The sequence below is a fragment of the Zingiber officinale genome, chromosome 2A (assembly GCF_018446385.1).
Source record: "Zingiber officinale cultivar Zhangliang chromosome 2A, Zo_v1.1, whole genome shotgun sequence".
Classification (NCBI taxonomy): domain Eukaryota; kingdom Viridiplantae; phylum Streptophyta; class Magnoliopsida; order Zingiberales; family Zingiberaceae; genus Zingiber; species Zingiber officinale.
In genome coordinates this window covers 46,197,589-46,220,150 of record NC_055988.1, presented here as the reverse complement: position 1 = coordinate 46,220,150, position 22,562 = coordinate 46,197,589, and positions in this window count along the sequence as shown.

Genomic DNA, 22,562 nt, shown 5'->3' with positions numbered 1-22,562 from the left:
GACCTATGGTTTACGGATAATACTAGTAACCAGTTGAACCCAGCAGGGCCGTGCTGAAAGGAAAGGGAGGCAATTAAATTTATATTAGAGTTAGGCCGGAATTATCACTTAATATAAATAGAAAATTATTAAGTGAGGGTGATATTTTTGGTTTCCACCGTGAACTTCTTCTCCTTACCCTAACCTCACGCCGCCCCTCTCCTTTCCTCCTCCTTCTCTCAGCGCACCAAGCCAAGGGCCCTAAGAGCACCTCCCGGCAACATCAAAGGCACGAGGACGCTCCCCTCCGCGAGAGAAACGCATAGACGCGAGAAGATCGTTCAAGAGATCTCTCCTCCGTGAAACCTAGCGATTATAATCGTAAGAAATTATGAACAGGAGGTAAGAAACCCCTCACCTACAGTATAAGTAGCTTTCGTTTGATTGCATGCCTTTAGTTTAGCTATATACAGATTTTTCGGCGCCCAGGGTGTGTTTAAACCCTCCTCGCAGACTAGGGATCTAGTTGAGCACCTCTAGATGGGCCAGACACGTTATTCTCCTTCAGTTGGAGGCTCTAGACGTTGTCGGGTGCCTAGAGGTAGTCTCCCTATTAGAGGGGAGAGTTGGGGCACACTAAGTGTTCGATAAAATGATTAGTGTAGCTAAATACCACCTCAGATATTTTTAACAGCTCAGTTAAATGTATTAGTAGCATTTAAATCAGTATATTAGTCTAGTTTCAGCTTACATGGGATTACGGTCCAATGGGTGGGCTCCCACAGTCGCCTCTAAGTTCAGATAACCTAGTTCTAGGTTCAGATAACCTAGAAACAGCAAAATAAGCAACTAGTAGCTATATTCAGTATGTTATTTTCAGTGGCACTGTACTGGATTAGATATCCATTGGGTTGGGCTCCCACAGTCGTCCCTAGGTTCAGACAACCTAGTAACCCTACTAAATTCGGGACATGCAAACCCGGGTCTAGTTAGGGATGCGCGCACAGCAAAGTACAGTTGCCGGGCCCACTAGCAACATGATTATGTATTTTCACTTATTATGATAATAGCTTTCAAACTAATAATCTAGTTATGTGATTATAATTTAAGATCAGTACTAGCTCAGTTTCAGTTACAGTTTCAGCTTATTTTCTCCTAGTTGATATCATGAGATAGCTCCATGCTTAGATTTTATTATGCATGCCCTGTTTCAGTGTTTATGCCATGTAACTCCAGTATGCCATGCTTTAACAAATTCAGTGCATGTTTTCAAATAGCATTCTTTAAAAACATGTTTGCATCGTTGCATGTTTTAGTGAGGTAGATGGTTTCTTACTAAGCTTAAAGCTTACAGATACTATTTTTCCTTATACTGCAGATAAGGGTAAAGGAAAGATGGACTAGCAGAGGAAGTTGGAGGTCAATGCAGTGATGGTGTGCGTGGCAGGAACCTGGAATGAAGATCCTTAGGGAGTTTAGCAAATTGAGAACTTAGTTTCTTTTCTCAAGTACCTTTATGCACTTTCAGACCTTAGAATGTTTAAACCATGGAAGATTTGTTTAAGTTGTTAGTAATTATGTTGGAATGCTAGTTAATAGATGTTAGAACTTATTTCAATTACTTTTAGAACTCTTATATGAGATTTTGGCACGAACTAGTTCTGAAATCAGGGTTCTGATTCGAAATCAGAAACCCAGATCGATCTACAGATCAATCAGAGTTTGGTTGTGCCGCTGGATCGGTCAGCTGACCAATCCAGTCGCGAACAGAGAGTTAGCGTCAGTGCAGAAGCTCACTGATCGGTCAGCCGACCGATCAGTGAGCCACTGGGTCGGTCTACCGACCGATCAGTGTACTCCTGGATCGGTCGGTAGACCGATCCAGCCGCATACAGAAGCGATATGGGTTGTGGATCGGTCAACCGACCGATCCAGAGCTTTCTCCGTGCTAGTATTAAGCTGTATGGATCACTGGATCGATCCGACAGCCCAATCGATTCATGGATCGATTGAAATGCCTGATTACAGCTAGCAGGACATCCGAGAGGCATAGATTATCTTCCCTAGCATGTGTACAACTCCTAGGTATACCTAGAGTATTACGTTCAGATTTTTCAGTAATCAGTTTAGTAAAATTTTAATCAATCCAGATTTCCGCAATAGTAATTTAGCACAACATTACGTAACGATCGGCCTCGCAGCCTAGTCAGTAGGAGGCGGGTCGTTACACTTTGTGGTTGGAGGCTCCAACTATTATGGCTTATAGATGTTGTGTGTGATTGGACCCTTGGACATGTCAAGGGCATTATTTTTGTGTGTGCATGATTGTATGTAACTAATACAGCAGGAGCTGTATTAGCCTTAGGATTTTAGAATTTTATTTTTGATTTAGATTACATGTACATTCCCTCATGGAATATAGGATCGATATATGTAAAATTCTACTTTTGTCGCGGATCGGATTCTTGCGAGGCGTGGTACTTTGGAGCACCAGAGGTGCAGCGGAATAAGAAGCAAGATGGATGCGACAACTCGACCCGATGGCGGTGGCTAAAGATGACAGTAGCTAGGGTTGGAGCACTTGGAGGACAGTAACAGGAAAAGGTCATAATAGTTGGAAAATTATTTTCCATATTTATTGCTTTTATTTACTGTGATGTGTGTGTATGCATGCGATGTATGCTAGGATAACTTAAAATTCCTCACTTTAAATAACTAAGTGGGAGAGGGATTTATTTTAATAAATTCCATGGTCTCCATTACTGGTTTGTAAGTGATGCAAACAAACTTATGCGTTGGCTCTGAGTGCCTTCCTCCATATAGGATGAGTTTGTTTGCGGATCATCAGATCAAACTTCCATTTAGGATGACTATAGGAAATTAATTAAGAGAGTGTGATCTTCTCCATCGGAAGGGGCATAATCTTAATAATGGACTTAGTGTCAAGTAATGGTATACACTTAGGCACATCTAATAGTATCCTCACCATCGGAGTCACTGCTATTATCTGTGTGTCCAAAGGAAAATCAACTATTAATTTGTCAAAAAGATAAGTTGACAAGAAAATAAAATTAAAACCCCCTCTTACAAATGTCAAGTTTTTGTATACGTCCACACTATCATGGCATATAAAAATCACGGTGTATGAGGAAATTTTATTTGTCAGGATGATAAGAAAATAAAATTAATGGGAAAAACTCCTCTTACAAATGTTTGGTTTTGTATACGTCCACAGTATCATGGCATACAAAATTCATGGTGTTTGAGGTAATTTTATTTGTCATAAAGACTTATTGACAAGATAATTAATGGGTAAAACCCTCCTCTTACAAATGTTTGAATTTGTATACGTCCACACTATCGTGGCATGCAAAATTCACGGTATTTGTGGTGTTGGTGAATTTAAATGATATTGTTTTGAGGAATCAATATTATTTCAAATTCAAAGTTTTTTACCAAATATTTGATAGACTAACTATTAATTTTATTTGTCATAAAGTTAGGATGATTAGATAATAAAATTAATGAATAAAATCTCCTCTTTGATTTGTTATACGTCCACACTATCGTAGCATACAAAATTCATGGGAATTTTAAGGTGTTGGTCTTGAGTAAATATTTTTGTAATTCTTAGGATTTAAAATGTTTGTCAATCTCCTAGTTGTTATACTATAGAATAGACTTAGTAGTCCCAATTGTAATGATTGGAAATAGGACTTGGACATTTAGGTAGACTGCCCTCTTAGAACTAAGAACAAAATATGTGCATTTCATTCATTAGTTAATACATGATTAGTGGTGTTATCTACCGATACCTAGTGTGTAGATACGGGAGCCACTAATCATGTCTGCAATTCATTGCAGAGGTTCCAAGAAACCCGATAACTATATGAAGGGGAAGTCACCGTCTACAAGGGCACTGCTGCAAAAGTGGTAGCTATTGTAGTGGGAGATGCTTATCCTCTGATAGGAATAAAATATCGATTTTTAGTAATTATTTTTACGTACTAAGTTTAGAAAGGACCTGATTGCAGTTTCTAAACTATTAAGAATAGATATTGTGTCTATTTTGATAACAAAGTTGTTATCAAGAAAATAGGAAAGATATCTATTATGGTACGTTGGTTGACAATTTATAAATCCAATAACTCCTACAATGCAATAAATAGAAATTAGTAACACATCTTCTAACTTTAATAAGAGAAAGCAATCTTCGAAAATGAACCAATCACATTCTTAGCAGTCTAAGGCTAGGTTATATTAACTTGAGTAGGATTCAAAGGATAATAATCAATGAACTCTTGGGTTCATTGGTAGTGGAAATATTTCCAACCTGCGAGTCTTACTTGGAAGGAAAAATAACCAAGAAGCTTTTAAGTCTAAGGGGTATAGAGCCGAGGATGTATTGGAATTGGTTCATTATGATTTGTGTGGTCCTATGACTATCCAGACAAGAGGTAGGTTCCAATATTTTAACAACTATTTGAGATATAGATACATTTACTTGATGCACCACAAGACTAAGTGCTTTGATTAGTTCAAATAGTACAAGGCTAATGCGGAGAAACGTCAAAGTAAAAGTATCAAGTCACTATGGTAATATCATAGTGGCGAGTACCTCTTGGGAGAATTTAGGAGTCACTTATCAGAAGAAGGGATTGAATCCCAACACACTTCACCTGGTACACCCCAACAGAATGGTGTAGTGGAAAGAAGGAATAAGGCTCTTATGGAATAATTAGATCGATGATGAGTTATTCAGAAAATTACCAAATTCATTTTAAGGATATACATTGGAAACTGATGTAACACCCACTAAGCTTTTAAGATAAATAAGAGAATGATGAATTTTGCCTTAGAAAAATAATAAGAAGTGAGTTGAAGCAAAAAGAAATAAAATGAAATAAAAAGAAGAGGAGGTCAAGGATTGAACCTTGAACCTCTTATATTATAATTTATAGAATTAATTAGTAGAAACCAATTGGGATAGAGAGAAGATATTGATAGCAAGGAAAGGGAATGCATGATAAAGATGGGAGTAAAGATCTAAGAAGAGAAAGCAAGAAAAGAGCAAGAGAAAGGCAATTTGCCTTCCTCCCTTTCTCTCTCTTTTCCCTCTCTTGCCGTGACTTAAAGAGGAGAATTAAGGGGATTCATTCCCCTTGTTTCATCATGAATGATGAGAATAAATTGGAAAATAAAATAAATAAAAGAAAAATGGAAAAAGGGCTAAGGGAGAAGGAAAGCAAAAACCAATTTTGCTACCTTTTCCCCCTTAACATGAAAGAGAATATGTAAAGAGGAGATTTTATTTTTCCCTCATTCTCTCATTCTCCCTCTCCATCACCGAACCCTCAGTTCCCTCTCCTCCATCTTCGGCCCCAAGCCAAGGTTTTCTCCTAAGAAAGCCTAAGATACAAGGAGGACTTAGCAAGGGAATCAAGGGAAGGGAACTAGAAGAAGAGGCTACTTATTCCATCACCACAACTTAGATCCACAAGCGAAAAGGATGTAAGCTTCCCCTCACCTGTGGTACAAGATGTTTTATGTGCTTTTCGGATTTTATGATGATTAGAAAACCTAGAATAGAATTTAAGAAAATTCGGCCAAAGAAGAGTTTTCAAATCTAGGAAGGTTTAAACAAGTCCTCATTTCATGATATTTTTCTATGCTATGTAGGAAAGTTTTCCTTCATGTTTTTATACCTATATGATGCTTGGTCAGAGGAGTACCTAAGCCTAGAATTTCGTCCAAAAATATTTTAAAGAGGTTAGGGAAATCATTGTTTAACCAAACTAGTACAAGATTCCCTCCATGAATTACTAAGGGTCTCTTATTGGTTTTTCTTGCTTAAAAGTTACTTGGAACCAAAAAGAAATCCACTCATATGTTTCGGCAAAGAAAAGAGCTTAGGGTTAGGAAGACCTTTAAATTTAAGTAACCATGTTTATATGATAGAATATAGAGTTCTCTTAAAGAATTGCATGTTGAATATTGCTAGAAACTCATGAACTCTTCATTAAGATTTTCGGCCATGATAAGATGGATAGCTTAGAAAAGCTTAAACAAAATTTTAACATGCTCAAGACCTCTGTGATATTAAGATATGAAAGTTGTTTAAATGCTCTCATGCTTAATTAGGGTATAGAGAATTTAGTTACATGATATATGACATGTAAGATCACAAGGGTCCTAGCTTGTTTATGAACCAAATTTGTATATGATGTTCTTAGTAATTTTTGCCATGAAACTTACTTAGGTTTTCCATGCTTTAGGCCACTTAAAACCTAGTTTAGAGATTGGTAGGTTTCGGCCATGAGGAAAAATAAAAGAAAAAGGAAAGAAACCTAGGAAGCCTAAGACACAATTCACATGTATGTTTATTATGCTTGTCTTTATACATGCTATGAAACTTGTATGACTTCCTATGCTTTTAGGCTATTTGAAGCAAAGTTAAACACTGATGAGTCTCGGCCAAGTAGGGTTTAAATGACCTAGAGGCCTTAGAATTTAAACCAATTGTGTTAAAAATGCTTCTTATGGAAATATGATAATATGTTGATTGAGTCACATGCTTGTATAATTTTTTTTTCATGACCTAAATGGACCATTATATGTTTCGGCCATGAAGGGATAGATGCCCTAGAAACCCTAGAACAAAAATTAAATATGCTCATGTCACTCTACATGAAATATGATAAGTAGAAAGCCAAAGTTCTCATGCTATATGTTGTTTAATGACCTAAAATGAGGCTAGGGTAAGTTTCGGCCATACCCATTGTATGATGCCTTATTATGAATTTATACATGATGTTAGTTCAAGTTCACATGCTTGTATGCTTGCTTTTAGCCCTAATGAATACTTGTTAAATTTCGGCCATGACATATGTTAAGGGCTTGAAGAACTTAGGAACTAGCTCAAATATGCTTACTATGTTACTTGGAAAAAAATGCTATAAATATGGTTTAAGGTTTCCATGCTTTCATGACATTTGGGACCTTGTTTCACACCTGATAGGATTCGGCCACATGAAGTTTAGGGACTTGGAGAACTTAGAAACCAAGTTAATCATGCTTATAATGCTTCCTATGAAATTGATGTGATGGTAATTTAGGTTCCACATGCTTGGAGGTTGTTTTTCCCTAAATTGAGATCTAAGGAGGGGTTCGGCCATGATAAGAACCCAAGGGATTAGGAAGCTTAGAACCCAAGCTAACTATATTACCATGTTTCTTATGATAGTATAATCACATGATACACCCTTATGCTTAAACATGTATGCTTGTGATTTATACTTTCCATGATATGATATGTGCTTAGAAATATGCATGCTTTGATGATATGCTATGTGCTTAAAATATGCATGCTTTCATGATATGCTATGTGGATAGAAATATGCATGCTTTAATGATATGCTATGTGCTTAAAATATGCATGCTTTCATGATATGCTATGTGGATAGAGATATGCACGCTTGGATGATATGCTATGTGCTTAAAATATGCATGCTTTCATGATATTCTATGTGGATAGAAATATGCATGCTTTGATGATATGCTATGTGCTTAAAATATGCATGCTTTCATGATATGCTAGGTGGATAGAAATATGCATGCTTGGATGATATGCTATGTGCTTAAAATATGCATGCTTTCATGAAATGCTATGTGGATAGAAATATGCATGCTTTGATGATATGCTATGTGCCTAAAATATGCATGCTCTCATGATATGCTATGTGGTGAAAATATGCATGCTTTTATGACATGATGTATGCCTAAGTGATGCATACTTTTTATGACATGATGTATGCCTAAGTGATGCATACTTTTTATGACATGATGTATGCCTAAGTGATGCATACTATTTATGATATGATGTATGCCTAAGTGATGCATACTTTTATGACATAACGTATGCCTAAGTGATGCATACTTCTATGATATGCTATGTGACTAAATGATGCATTTTTTATACATGCTACTTTACTTTGTAAGGCTTGTACCAAGGGTGGGCTCCTAATCAGCCCCTAGGCCTTTGGCTGTGTGATCCAGGCTAGTAAAAATAAAGGGATGGGCTCCTTAGTACGCCCCTAGGTCTATGGCTGTGTGATCCGGACCTAGTTCCTAGTATGATTCAAGACTTGTTACCTTAGATATACTTAGGAAGCGCGCATATCTACGTGATTTATCTATGTGTGGTACAAGCTGGGGCCCTGATTATGTTGATATTATGTTCAAGTATATATGTAAGAAGAAATGGTTTTAAAGATCATGAGACATACACATGTTTTTTGGATACATGTTTTCAAAATCATATTGCATATACCTTATGATCATGTTGTGATGATGCTATGATTTATGATATGCCATGATTAGATACGATTATGTTATGTTTCATGCTATGCTTTAAGAGCTTGATATGCCATGCCATCTTATGATGATACTATGATATGCCATGATTAGATATGATTTTGTTATGTTTCATGCTATGCTTTAAGAGATGATATGCCATGACTAGTTATGATTTTGTTATGTTGCATGATATGCTTAAAGAGTATGATATGTTATGCCATGACTAGTTGAGATCATGTTATGTTGAGACATTCTTTGATCATGTGATGATTTTCGGTTTTAGTGAGTAGGAAAGGAACTTACTTAGCTATGAAAGCTCATAGCTTACTTTCCTTGTACCACAGATAAAGGAAAAAGTTGGATGAGCTAAAGGAGCAGCAGGAGAGGCAAGGAGATGTGTGTGGCAGTGGCTAGGCAACCAAATAAGAACCTGCTTTAAAAAATTTTAAAGAACTATGTTTTGGTATCATGAATTGTAGTATCGTATGTGTGACTTGATGTTATGTTTCTACTAATTTTGATATCATGTTATTGATGCCATGATAGTGTAGTTCAGATTTGATGAAAAGAAAAACAAAAGAAAAGTTTTTATTAAACTAAGAAAATTATTTTAAGTCTTTCGCTGTTTTAAAAAGAAAAATTTGTATATGGAGTATCGTAGCCCCGTCCCTTAGGGTTAGCAGGGAGGGCGGGCGTTACAACTGAAGTGAACATCGTACCTTCTAAGTTACACTCTCTACTCCCATAGAATTGTAGAATGGGCGTAAGCCTAGTCTGAAGCATATTCGAATTTGGGTGGTCTTGCACATGAGAGACACTGATAAGTTGGGCAGGAGTTCACTTGTTTGTGAGTTATCCTAGAAAAATGAAAAGAGGTTTATAGTCCTTAAAATCGGAAGGTCATTGTTGGCACCAATGCCCGATTTTAGAAAGGGACTATACTATGAACCACAAGCCCATGAGTCAAAATTGTTCTTAACGGAATTAAAGGACACATCTAATGTAACATCCCACCCTCCACACTACTGGTCTGTGAGGGAGTGGAGCACTACTGGACTACTAATTTTTCTTAACTAGGGTTGTTCACATGTAAAGATCAATACATAAACTCTCTAAACATGCAATTAACTAGCAGCGGAAAACTAAATGACTAATCTACACATCTAAACTACATATCAATCTCAAATGACATGGAATATAAGGTACAATCTCAAATGTCTAAATACAAAATATCTTAATAAAATCTTTAACTAAATCCCAAGGCTTCTATAGTCCAGGCATCACACATCCATCCGCACCTCCTTGTCGCCTTCCTTTATCTGCAGTAAGAGGAAATGTAAACTATAAGCGAATGCTTAGTAAGCGCTATCTAACTCACAAAACTCGAATATGCATGTAACTGGAATAAATCTAAAACTGAATGCTTAGAAAGAAATACTACTCATGCTCATCTAATAGCAACAAAAACATACTGAAAAGCAAATCTATACAATCATGCTAGCATAAAGAACTAACTTGCTGAAATTTTAAACTTATGTGAAGCTTATTTCTTTTGTTTAAAAACATATACTTTAATACTTCAAAATAATAATCAACTTTCATCTTGGGCCCAGGCGTAGTACCATCTTATGCGCGTTCCCTAATAGGTTGGGGTAGCGAGCCACCAATCCTAAATGAGCAAACCTCGGTCTACCAGGGCCAAGACCTCAGAATTGGACACCTGGATTTGTTTAATGACAACCTCGGAAGTCGGGTACTAGCCTCTTAAATAAATTAAAATGCTTGTTATCTTTTATTACTTCTAATATATAATGCCTCGGCATTTTCTTTAAGCACCTTGTGCGCCAAAATCCCTAAAGTCTTGACTTTGGGATCTACTTAAGGCCTTGGCCTTTCTCTTTCTTTTCTTTATCTTTCTTACACTTGTTAATACTTCTAATGAAAGAAGGATTCTTTAAAAATTGAAATATTTAAACAAATTCTAACTTTGAAATGCATAAACAAAAATCTGCATACTATGCTAATCAAGATTCTGAATACTATACTAACAAAATTCTGCACTTGTAAGCTTAATAAAATCTGCACTTGTAAACTTAATAAAATATGCAAATCTAATCAAGCTACTAGAGATCTAATTGGATCTTCTAATACTAAACCTTCAAAACTGCAATGCTAAACAATTCAAAATCTGTAATGCTACACATAGCTATTCCACACTAAAATCTGTTAAAGCTTGATACCATTGTAAAGCTTATACTTTTATAGTGCAATAGAGATCTTTATGCATGTTACAACATGATCTAAACTAGAATACTAAGCCAAAATCACAAACTGAAAACTAAATCTGCATACTCTACTAATCAAGGTTCTGCATTCTATGCTACACAATTTTTGCATACTATGCAATCATAAATTCTGCACTATAATACTTAACCAAACTACACTATAATCCTTTTTTTTTAAAAAAAAAACTGCACTATAAGTTCCACCAAAAATCTGCACTACAAGTTCCACAAAAAATCTGCACTATAAATTCCACCAAAAATCTGCACTACAAGTTCCACCAAAAAAATCTGTACTATAAACTTAATTAAAATCTGTACTATAAGCTTAATTAAAATCTGCACTATAAGCTTACACAAAAATCTGCACTATATGCATAATTAAAATCTGCACTATAGGCTTAATTAAAATCTGCACTATAAGCTTAAATAAAAATCTGCACTATAAGCTTAATTAAAATCTGCATAAAAATCTGAATTTCTAATTACAAGGGGAAAACAAATCTTGGATCAACTCTAAATTCCCAAGCAACCACAATCCTTTACAGCATATTCCGAAAACTAAAAGAAACACTAAATAAAAGCTCGAAACTACCCTTACTGCAGGTGAGTAGAACTTACCTTGCTTCTTGGACTCACAACCGAACAAGAAGGGCTTCTAGGACCTTGGCCGAACGTCGGAGACGATGCCCTAACTCCCTTTTGTTTTCTGCCCAAGCTCCACCGTCGCACGCAGAAGAGAAGGAGAGAATGGTTTAGGTCACGGGAATAAAACCCTCTCCTAACTTATCTCTTTTATAACCTAGTATTTCTGTTAACTCCTTAAATAGATTTTTTTTTCTAAATAGAACCGCCGCATAGATTCTTGGTCAGCCAAATATTTGACTGGGTCAGAGGTCGCAGGTTTGATCCCTCAGCCGAACCCATTTTCTCCTATTTATTAACTACTGCTTAAATAAATTTGTTCCTTCTTTTAATCAGCAACGCTCGTTGGAACACATGGTCAGCCACGCTTTGCTAAATATTGAGGTCGCGGGTTCGATTCCTCAGCCGTCCCTTTATTCCCATTTATTTTCCGTTTCCTATTAACTATTACTTAAATAAATTTCATTACCCTTTTTAATCAGCAACGTTCGCTGGGACACTTGGTCCGCCGCGCTTTACAAAATCTTGAGGTCGCGGGTTCGATTCCTCAGCCGAACCCTTTTTCTCCTATTTATTTCCTATTTATTAAATACTGTGTAAATAAATTTATTCCTTCTTTTAAACAGCAACGCTCGCTGGAACATTTGGTCAGCCGGATTTGCTTAAGAGTTGGCTCGACCGGAGCTCTCCCGTTCGAATCTCGGCTTGGACATTATTTTTGTCGAAACTTCTTTCATTTAGTAAAAATACCAAATGACCTCCAAAATTTGTGTAAAAATACTCTAAAAATTTCTAAAAATCTCTAGAATTTTTTTAAAGTATTTCTAAATATTTTTACGTACTATTAGGACTCATAATGAGGGATTTTGAGCCGTTACATCTAACCTAGTATCAACTGTACAAGATGAAATATCACAATAAACTGCAACACGTATCACAAATGATACACAATTGCAGAAAGTGCCTCGTCATAGTGGGAGGGTTGTTAGGCAACCTAAAAGATTCATATTCTAGGAGAGTTTTTGGACTCGATCCATGGTGGACATGAACCTGATCCCCGGACATATCACGAAGCACTCTATCAACTGTACAAGATGAAATATCACAAGATACTGCAACACGTATCACAAATGATACACAATTGCAGAAAGTGCCTCGTTATAGTGGGAGGGTTATTAGGCTACCTAAATGATTCATGTTCTGGGAGAGTCTTTGGACTCGATCCCTGGTGGACATGAACCTGATCCTCGGACATATGACGAAACACTCCAAGATAAAGATGCATCATCTTTGCAAAGAGCAATAAATACAAAATTAGAATATATGTATTCTAATAGAGTCTGGGAGCTTATAAAATCACCAAATAGTGTAAAAGCCATTGGGTGAAAATTAGTCTACAATAGGAAAAGAGGGATAGACAGGAAGGTAGAAACTTTCAAAGCAAGGCTTGTTGAAAAAGGAAACTTTTCCACCGGTAGTCATGCTCAAGTCTATTCGGATTCTTTTATCTATTACTTCTCATATGGACTATGAGATTTAGCAAGTGGATGTCAAGACAACTTTCCTTAATGGAAGTCTTGAAGAAAACATCCATATATAGCAACCAGAAGGGATCATTGCAAAGAGCAAAGAGCATCTTGTGTGTAAGCTCAATCAGTCTATGGACTGAAGTAAAGCTTCAAGGTCTTGGAACATCCAGTTTAATAAAGTAGTCCAGACCTATGGATTTATTTAATAACTGAATGAGTCTTGTGTATACAAAGAGTGTGATGGAAATGTGGTGGTATTTCTTGTACTATACGTAGATAACATTTTTGTTAGTTGGAAACAATATTAAAGTGTTGTCAGAAGTAAGGGTATGGTTGTCCAAACAATTTGATATGAAGGACTTGGGAGAATGCATATATTCTTGGGATCAAAGGGATCACAAGAAAAGAATATATTTTACTTATCCCAAGCTTCATATATTGAAACAATCTTAGCTCGTTTTAGCATGCAGAACTCTAAGAAAGGTGTCTTAACTTTTAGGTGGAGTAGCTTTATCTAAAGAGATGTCTCAGAAGACATCAAAGGAAATAAAGGACATGAAGGCAGTTCTTTATGCTTCGGCCATAGGAAGTCTAATGTATGCAATGCTGTGTACGAGACTGGATATCTGTTTTACCGTGGGCATGGTTAGCAGATATCAAAGCAACTCTGGACAAGGACATTTGTCTGCGGTAAAGCATATATTGAAGTACCTTAGAGGCACTAGAGATTATATGCTAGCTTACAAGGCATGTAATTTGTTCCCTGTGGGTTGCATGGATTTTAACATCCAATCGGAAAGGGACAATAGTAAGTCAACCTCGGGGTTTTGTGTTTACTTTAGGAGGTAAAGTCATAACTATGGAAGAGTGATAAGCATAGGTGCTTTTTCGGACTCCACCATGAAAGCTGAGTATATGGCAGCCTCTGAGATAGCCATAGAAGCTGTATGGCTCAGATACTTCAAATTATACTTAGATATGATTTCTATTTTACCCAAAATAAGTTGGTGCAGTAGCAAACTCAAAGAAACCATAAGTCCATAAGGCAAGTAAACACAATAGAGCGCAAGTACTACCCAATACGAGAAATCGTATAACGAGGAGAAGTTGTTGCTGCTTAGATTACATCAAGTGATAAACTAGAAGATCCTTTCACTAAGGCCCTTAAGGCAAGAGCTTTTGATAGGCATGTTGAAGGGTTGGAAATCAGATGTATGGCAGCAGATATGGCAGCTTAGTCTTTTAGTATAAGTGGGAGATTGTTAGGATGTATACTAAAAGTCTAGCTTTTTGTATAAACATTTATCAAGAAATAAGAATCACATTGGTCAAATGTCTAAATTTATGATAAATATAGTTGTTCAATTAATTTATATTGTAGATAACATGGTGTGTGGTGTCACACATAGAGGATCATATTATCAGCACCTTATAAATTATAAACAGTTGCTCACGACTAAGATGGAAAGGAACAAACCATTGAAATAGTCGTAGTGTAATTAGGTATTAGTTTATCTTGACTAATTAATTACACTATTACACTCTAAGTGTATTGAGTAGGACCATTTTAGGTAAGTTATTTTTATATTAACTTGATAAAAGAACTAGACCTTAGTTATTATGGAAGTGTGTGCTCTTAATCCTAATATAATAACAAGCACATATATTTGATTTTTATTTCTTTAATTTATCAATGGGAGAGATTTAGTTCGATAAATCAATAAGCCCAATAAGTTGGGAAATGATATCACTTATAGTGTGTGTTGTTGATTATAGAAGGAAACTGTGTCTTAGTGATCTAGGTTGAGAATGACCCCAAGAGGAGCTCATAAGGATTGTCATGTTAAACCCTGCAGGTGGACTTAGTCCGACATGACGATAAGGTTGAGTGGTACTACTCTTGGACTAAGATATTAATTAAATGAGTTGTCAGTAACTCATTTAATTAGTGGACATTCGATATCTTAAACACAGGGAGACTAACACACTCATAATAAGAAGGAGCCCAAAATATAATTTGGGATTGGTGCGGTAGTTCAATAATAGTGCCTTTTTATTGTAACGACTCGGCCCTCTTGGCCCATTTGGCGGCCCATTTGGCGACCCTCGGGTCGTCGACCGTCGGCCCTTATGTCGTCGGCCCATTTGGCGACCTCTCATGTCGTCCACCGACGACCCTTGATGTAAAATACCGGAAAAATGGAGAATAATGATAAGGGAATTTTCTGGAATTTTTAGAAATTTTTCGGTAATTTTTCGGAGCTCGTATGAGCGACTTTATATGGATAAAAAGGGGCCCAGGAAAGCCTGTTTAGGCTACCCATTTAAGTGAGGAAAAGTTATTTATTTATTTATTTTTATTTTCCTTTTTCTTTTTATTTAATTCCTTCCTCTCCCCGCCGAACCGTGCGTGCCCCAAACCTCCCCGCGTGCCATTTCTCTTCTCCTCCGCCGAACTCATCCCGAGCCCTAACCTCCTAGTGCCGGCGACTTCCTTCTCCTCTGTCCTTGCCCAAGCACCGGCGAGCACGAGCCACCGCCGGCCGAGCCACTCCTCATCCCTAGCACCGGCTTCTTCATCTACTCTTTCTCGAGCCGTATGTAGGCGTCGCGTCATCTGAGGCGATCGGAGCCACTGCCGGCGCACCTGTGCCCTAGCACCCACCGTGATTTCTTCAGCCTTAGCGCTGGTCGCCGGGCAAAGTTCCTTTCCACTGCCCTAGCGACAACGGCCGGCCGAAACCCTTGTGCGCCGACACCGATTCCTTTCGATCGGCCGACCTCCCTTCTCTTCTTCGAGCGTCGGCCACCGGATTCCCCGAGCCACTGCCGGCCGAGCTCGTCCCTCTGCCTAGCACCAGTGCCCTAGCCGTCTCCTGCTTGCTACTAGCTTCTGATGCAGCCACTGCTTGGCATCGCCGTCACCGGAAGTGAGTAGTCTCAAGCTCCCATCGGGACCAAAAGGTAGAGATTTTTCTAAATTGAGTCACTGCATACACCGTAAGTTCATCTGTTCATATTGTCTACCAACAGGAAGGCAACTAGGAATCGAAGTGCATTATGTCAAATTCTGCCATTCTAAGCATATAATGCTAGTGCATTGATCTGTGTGTGCTTCTGAAGAATTGTTAGACTCTTGGTCTACATGTTAGTTTGCATTAGCAATTGGTTGAAGCATCATATTGTTTCCTTTTTAGATCTGGGCAGTGAAGAGGTGTCCGACAAGAGCTGTGGTGTTTCGAGCAGCAGTTACATTCTTCCAGTGGCCTCTCTTTTCCGGCAGCAATTCTTTTTGGGCCGAGGATTAAGCTAAAAAGTAAGGTAAGGGTTTGGTGTATAGATTGAGTTGGCACGCTCTTGATACATGTTGTTTTAGGTATGAATTGATACATATATGATTGGATTTGGATTTAGGTTAGTTTCTTGGGGATGTGATTTAGCTAATTAATTGATATGTAATTAGCTAAATCCATATATTCATGTTGTTACAGGACTTTGATTCGGGATGGGCGTCTCGACATTGGATTGGTTCGATTCGATCTATATCGGAGGCGGGTACCTCTTGACTTATCTTTTATGATATTGTCATTGGATATGCATAGTATTTTATAACTACAAGCAATGAATATGTTTGCCTTTGGTATGTCACTGTTTGATATCCATAGCATGTTAGATTTGTCACCTGTGAAGTATCCGTACTTATATCTCGTGATTTGTTGCCATGAGTACCTTATTGCCATGAGTATCTTAGTTTCTAGAGTGACATACCATGCTTTACTGAGGTTAGGGTTAGACTCTGGATTTTTGTTTCTGACATGTATATCCAAATTATCTGATACTTAGGTTTTTATGCCATGCTTGGATTGTGTATTTCTATTGGTATATCATATATGATTCGTGTACCTAGATCTTGTGGTTTTGATCTGTGCATATTGTAGGTACATATGCTATGGAAGGGGGATATGTTTAGGATCTAGGTTGTTATACCGTAGAGGACCAGTATACCCTAGATCCGTGGATTTGACCTACTGATACTTTGGTACCCATATTATGTATATATGGATTTTTCTATGCTGATCAGGATATTACATACTTATTATGTTCAGGACATAAGTTTTTGATATTCTATCTGACCTGTGTACTCTAGATCTTGGTATGTGACCATCGATTTTATCGTACTCATTTTTATACATATGGATATGGTTATGTTGATCAGTTTATGACCATGCTTAGTGTCATGCATCATGATTGCATGCTGCGCGATTGTCGGCTCTACTATGGTTGAGCACATCGCCAGTTACATGTACTGCACACACCACCACTCATGGATTAGTGGTATATCAGGCAGGTGTGTGGCGGTTCTGCTGTTTGGCTCCGTTGGTCTGAGGACTCAGCGTGGTAGCCGGCAGACAGTTCCGCTCTGTTTGGCTCCGCTGGCATTTAGTGTAGCAGCGTAGTAGCCGGCAGACGGTGGACTCTGTTTGGCTCCGTTGGTCAGGTGACTCAGCGTGGTAGCCGACAGAGATACCTCCCCGTCATCGTGTACCGGGAGATGAGAGCATTGAGCTCCCCCATTTATGATTTGGGGTCACAGGACAGGAGTACTCCGACAGCATCCCGTCCACTCGGTCACTCATCAGGAGTAGTGACGACAGAGTGCACGGTTGTCACAGCCCTACCCACTCGGTCTCACCATTTGTGTGTGAGATGACTGACTGGCGTCAGGGGTGACCAGGACGCATCATTAGCATCATATGCATTGATGCATTTATATTTTTATGATTGTGTTTGCTGCATTTGGTTGCTGCATTTTGGTTGGATACATACTTTTGACCTGCATACAGGATTATTGACACTTTCGGTTTGACGACCCTTTTGTCTGGATAGGAGTTCCTGGTGAGTACAGCTTCCTCAGTTACCTTTCAGTTTTGCGTATTCCCTATATATGATTAGGAAGCTGTATTCCATGTTTGTTGCTGTTAGATATATCTTACTACTCATGTTCATTGGTATTCGCTGAGTTGTTGAACTCACCCCCGTTGATACTATCTTTTTCAGGTACCAGGTTGGTTATGGTGTCGCTTGGAATATCCTGTCTGCTGGTCCCCACGTCACATCAGAAGACTTATCAGTTTCACGTATGTTTTGTTTGTTTATGTATCAGTTTGTTTAGCTCTGTACTCCGGTTTTATTTTTGGAGTGTTGATGTTGATATGTGGTATTTTGTATTTGTTATTGGTTGTGTAAGCCTAGCCGGCTAGCAGTCTTTGTGTTTTGGTTTTGTTCCAGCCGAGTGGGCTGATAATATATATATAACTGCGTGGTTGTGTGTATATATTCCAGCCGCCTGTGGCTGATGTATATTGTGTATGTAGAAAGTTTCAGATTGTCCGCCGTACAGGGGAGGTGTTGCCGAAATTTCTTGGGACAGGGACTCCTCCGGGGCGTGACAATTTAGTCATCTCACTTGGTTACCAGGATTCATAAACTCTACTACTTAAGCCTGGAGGTTTAGAGTTCGAATCCTGGGGGAGGCAAAAATCCACTGCCAGGGGTGGAAAGTCCTAGTGAGTAACGACACGGCCAAGGGTCGTCAGTCGACGACATTAGAGGTCGCCAAATGGGCCGACGACATAAGGGCCGACGGTCGACGACATGAGAGGTCGCCAAATGGGCCGCCAAATGGGCCAAGAGGGACGGGTCGTTACACTTGACCGTGCCGTTACTCACTAGGACTTTCCACCCCTGGCAGTGGATTTTTTCCTCCCCCAGGATTCAAACTCTAAACTTCCAGGCTTAAATATTAGAGTTTATGAATCCTGGTAACCAAGTGAGATCAAAAATCCACTGACCAGGGGTGGAATGTCTTAGTGAGTAACGACACGGCCAAGGATCGTCGGTCGACGACATTAGAGGTCGCCAAATGGGCCGACGACATAATGGCCGACGGTCGACGACATGAGAGATCGCCAAATGGTCCAAGAGGTCCGGGTCGTTACAATAAAAAGGCGCCTTTTTATTTTACCAGGCCCTCTTGGCCCATTTGGCGGCCCATTTGGCGACCTCTCATATTGTCGACCGTCGGCCCTTATGTCGTCGGTCCATTTTGCAACCTCTAATGTCGTCGACTGACGACCCTTGGTCGTGTCGTTACTCACTAGGACTTTCGACCCCTAGTCAGTGGATTTTTGCCTCCCCCAGGATTCGAACTCTAAACCTCCAGGCTTAAGTATTAGAGTTTATGAATCCTGGTAACCAAGTGAGATAATCTCACTTGGTTACCAGGATTCATAAACTCAAATACTTAAGCCTGGAGGTTTAGAGTTCGAATCTTGGGGGAGGCAAAAATCCACTGACCAGGGGTGGAAAGTCCTAGTGAGTAACGACACGACCAAGGGTCGTCGGTCGACTACATTAGAGGTCGCCAAATGGACCGACGACATAAGGGCCGGCGGTCCACGACATGAGAGGTCGCCAAATGGGCCGCCAAATGGGCCAAGAGGGCCAGGTCGTTACACATACAATGCAATAAATAGAAATTAGTAACACATCTTCTAACTTTAATAAGAGAAAGCAATCTTCGAAAATGAACCAATCACATCCTTGGCAGTCTAAGGCTAGGTTATATTAACTTGAGTAGGATCCAAAGGATAATAATCAATGAACTCTTGGGTTCATTGGTAGTGGAAATCTTTCCAACCTACGAGTCTTACTTGGAAGGAAAAATAACCAAGAAGCTTTTAATTCTAAGGGGTATAGAGCCGAGGATGTGTTGGAATTGGTTCATTCTGATTTGTGTGGTCCTATGACTATCCCGACAAGAGGTAGGTTCGAATATTTTAACAACTATTTGAGATATAGATACATTTATTTGATGTCCCGCAAGACTAAGTGCTTTGATTAGTTCAAAGAGTACAAGGCTTATGCGGAGAAACGTCAAAGTAAAAGTATCAAGTCACTATGGTAATATCATAGTGGCGAGTACCTCTTGGGAGAATTTAGGAGTCACTTATTAGAAGAAGGGATTCAATCCCAACTAACTGCACCTGGTACACCCCAATAGAATGGTGTAGTGGAAAGAAGGTATACGACTCTTATGGAATAATTAGATCGATGATGAGTTATTCAGAAAATTATCAAATTCATTTTAAGGATATACACTGGAAACGGAAGTGAATATAGTACCTTCTAAGTCAGAAGTCTCTACTCCCATAGAATTGCAGAATGGGCGTAAGCCTAGTCTGAAGCATATTCGGATTTGGGTGGTCTAGCACATGAGAAACACTGATAAGTTGGGCAGGAGTTCACTTGTTTGTGAGTTATCCTAGAAATATGAAAAGAGGTTTATAGTCCTTAAAATCGGAAGGTCATTGTTGTCACCAATGTCCGATTTTAGAAAAGGACTATATTATGAACTACAAGCCCATGAGTAAAAATTGTTCTTAACGGAATTAAAGGACACGTTTAATGTAACACCCCACCCTCCTCACTACTGGTCTGTGAGGGAGTGGAGCGTTACTGGACTACTAATTTTTCTTAACTAGGGTTGTTCACATGTAAAGATCAATACATAAACTCTCTAAACATGCAATTAACTAGCAGCGGAAAACTAAATGACTAATCTACACATCTAAACTACATATCAATCTCAAATGACATGAAATATAAGGTATAATCTCAAATGTCTAAATACAAAATATCTTAATAAAATCTTTAACTAAATCCCAAGGCTTCTATAGTCCAGGCATCACACATCCATCTGCACCTCCTTGTCGCCTTCCTTTATCTGCAGTAAGAGGAAATGCAAACTATAAGAGAATGCTTAGTAACCGCTATCTAACTCACAAAACTCGAATATGCATGTAACTAGAAGAAATCTAAAACTGAATGCTTAGAAAGAAATACTACTCATGCTCATCTAATAGCAACAGAAACATACTGAAAAGCAAATCTATACAATCATGCTAGCATAAAGAACTAACTTGCTAAATTTTTAAACTTATGTGAAGCTTATTTCTTTTGTTTAAAAACTTATACTTTAATACTTCAAAATAATAATCAACTTTTTTCTTGGGCCCAGGCGTAGTACCATCTTATGCGCGTTCCTTAATAGGTTGGAGTAGCGAGCCACCAATCCTAAAAGAGCAGACCTCGGTCTACCAGGGCCAAGACCTCGGAATTGGACACCTGGATTTATTTAACGACAACCTCGGAAGTCGGGGTACTAGCCTCTTAAATAAAGTAAAATACTTGTTATCTTTTATTACTTCTAATATATAATGCCTCGGCTGTAATGCCCCGCCCCTCCTGCTAAAGCGACGGGGGTTACTTGGACACATACATGCTTAATACAGCGGAAGTCTTACTTAGAGAATTTAAAAACTTTTCTTACTTTAACATTACCGTAGACATAAAAGATCCACATAGCATACCCATCAAATTTTTAAGTCTCAATACCCAAACACATACTTAATGTCATGGAGTCATAAAGTAAAAATATCAACATGGCATATTTCTTATGAAACAAAAGCAGGTCTTTTCCTTTAGCCAGTCCACTACCACATACACATCTTCTTAGCCCCTCCTGTTGCTCCCAGTACATCAATTCCTTGCCTTTATCTATGGTACAAGAAAGTAAGCTGTGAGCACTCATGGCTCAGTAAGTTCATTTCCTACTCACAAAAACCGAATAGCATATCAAAATCACAAGTCAAATAGCATGGGAACAAATTATCATATCAAGCAGCATATCATGGCATATCGTAACATAATCATCATAAAGTATCATGGCATATTCTAGCATGAACATCAAATGAATCCTGACATAGCAAAATATCATCATAAATAACATGGCATAATCATAAAGTATAAGCAAGGTAAATTCCTAGACATATATCATGCAACATATGCAACATGTCTTTTGTAAACCTATAATATACATACTTAAACATAATCTCAACATGATTAGGGCCCCGGCTTGTACCACATACATAAATGCGCGCGTCCTATGTAGGTCCAAGGTAGCAAGTCTTGAACCCTACAAGGCATACATACTAGGCCCGTTTCTTAGTCCATCGACCTAGGGGCATTTAGGAGCCCATCCCTAACGAGGCCCGTTTCTTAGTCCATCGACCCCGGGGCGCTTATGGAGCCCACCCTTGGTACAAGCCATACATAAAGTAAAATAGCATGTCATACATATCATAGTTCTTATTCTTTCATGCATATCATGTTTCTTAACATATCATAAAACATGCATATTTGGGCACACAGCACATGCATGAATCATAGCGTACATCATGAACATATCACTTATCATATCATACAACATGCATATTTGGGCACACAGCACATGCATGGATCATAAGCTTGCATAATGAACATGTCATTTTATCATATCATAAAGCATGCATAATTGGGCACATAGCACATACATGGTTCATAAGCATACATAAAAGAGCATATCACTTATCATAAGAAGACATAATCATTCATGGAATCATTAAATAACATTTCTTGATTCATTACATAGCATGTGAGGTACATCTAGGTCACTAAACCCATATGGCCGAAAGTCATGAGTAGGGCATGATCTCTAGACAACACACAAAAATCTCATGATATCTTCACCTACTAACATAAGAAAGGTCATAAGCATGTTAACCTAAACTTTTAAGCCCTCCTAGGTTTCTAATTCTTTCATGGCCGAAACCTTCATGAAGAGCAATCAAGTTCTAAGCAGCATGCAAACATGTAAACCCTAAACTCATAT